At 28.5% G+C, this 1797-nt stretch overlaps 1 long non-coding RNA gene across 1 annotated transcript; it reads left to right on the top strand.

The window, feature by feature from the left end:
* Nucleotides 1-242: 242 nt before the first annotated feature.
* On the top strand, nt 243-1382 carry LOC128186661 (uncharacterized). Its single transcript, XR_008243972.1, has 3 exons — nt 243-281; nt 980-1113; nt 1277-1382. It is a non-coding gene; the product is annotated as an uncharacterized LOC128186661 (long non-coding RNA).
* The last annotated feature ends 415 nt before the right edge of the window (nt 1383-1797 follow it).

Below are 1797 nucleotides of genomic sequence, written 5' to 3'. Positions count from 1 at the left end.
TTTCGTTAATGTGGTGATAACGAACAGTATTCAAAATCAAGTCCAATGACAAAATACAAAACAAAAACAGAGCAAATACGGATTTCTAAGATGAAGAAAAAAAACCCACCAGCATTTTTAGAAGTATTTATCAAACCCATAAATAATTCCGTAAAAAATATCTACCTGTTAGAGAAGAAATGTTTGACAATCATTGTCTATTATAATAGCTATAAGACGTGTGTTTTAAAGATTTTATTCAATTAGCTTCTCGGAAGGAAGGTACTACCCTGGGAGAATAAGTAAGTACTGAATTGTCATCCTCTTCATACGAATTTTCCTCTCAACATACAACTCTAACTCTAGATCTGTATATGATTATAGCTATTGTTTGAACTTTGACAAAACTAACTTTTCACATTTTTAAGGTTCTATAGAAATGTTAGCAAGCGTTTACTAATAAGAGCTTCAAATCTAGAAATAAAGAATTCTTCTCTTGTGAACGAATAACGAACGTATTACTTTTTTGAATTGAATAGAGTACATTCAGAGTTAAAATGTGAAGAAAGTTGGGTTTTTTTGGTAATCAATATGATTATTAGAAAAAAATAAACTCGTAAAATCGCATATATTTATTATCTTGAATTTATGATGCATTTCAAATATGAAACATAAGTCATATAAATACTGGTACTCACTTGCCTCAAGAAAAAAATGATTGATTAATAAGAATTTTTTTCTACAAGGTACACTGTCTCTGAAAAACTGTATTTATTTACCTAACATGTATGTCCCAGGTTTCATATTATTTCAATAAAAAAGCCCCTACTTCTCCTTATACTTTTGATTTAAATATATGTTAATGATCTGTTTTAAAAATTGGTGTAATATAAAATCAACTATTTCAAAATTATCTTCATTATTGACGTGCTAATCAAGTTTTAATTTGTTGTTAATTGACGCTAAACTTTTAAATGTATTTGAATATTTTCATTTGAAGCATGCCCGCCTGTGTGTTATATCTACTGCGAATATGGTAACGTGCTGGATCATAATGGATGTGCTACCTGCGCCTGCAATCCAGGACCTGGATACTATTAGAAACAACCACTAACTTTATATATCTACTTAAAGGTACCGCAACAATAAACTTTCTCCTGGATGAAATCTGACAAATGACGCTATAACGAATGTTTTATTATTGTTTATTATTTTGTGCGTATGTGTGGTTATGTGTTGTTTTGTTTGTTTATTATTTATGATATCACAAGAAATGTATTTTTTGTGTTATTTTCAGGATGGTTGTCTGTGTATACAAGAAGTCAGAGAAAGGCTTTAAGTACTTTGTTAACTATTTTACAGAATAAAATTTGAAGAGGAAAAATGTATTCGTTCATTTGGTAATACGGTGAAAACTTTGCAAAAAAAAAATACCCCCCAAAAAATTGGTAATATGGTGAAAACTTTTTTCTTTTTTTTTTTTCTTTTTTTTTTTTTTTATGAGTGAATATTTTATTGGCTCAACAATTATGGTACATATATTTTTAGAACATAATTCAAAACGTTTCACAATAGAATAAATAATAAATAGCATGGAAACAGATCAATATACGAGTACTTTGGACATGGAGCTAAAATATTAACATGGATCTAAAATATACATGCATCTTAGTTTTTAACATGGTAGAAAGCATTGATCAGCAATCTTCAAACAATCAAGACAATCCATATAATACTGAAAGACTACAGTTTATAAGTTAACTAATATTGGCTGTCATAATTCGTAAAAAATGAGCATTTGATTCTTCGAACAAAGAT

The sequence above is a fragment of the Crassostrea angulata genome, chromosome 6 (assembly GCF_025612915.1).
Source record: "Crassostrea angulata isolate pt1a10 chromosome 6, ASM2561291v2, whole genome shotgun sequence".
Classification (NCBI taxonomy): Eukaryota; Metazoa; Mollusca; class Bivalvia; order Ostreida; family Ostreidae; genus Magallana; species Magallana angulata.
The sequence above is the reverse complement of the archived record's forward strand: the minus strand, read 5'-3'. Positions and strand labels throughout refer to the sequence as shown.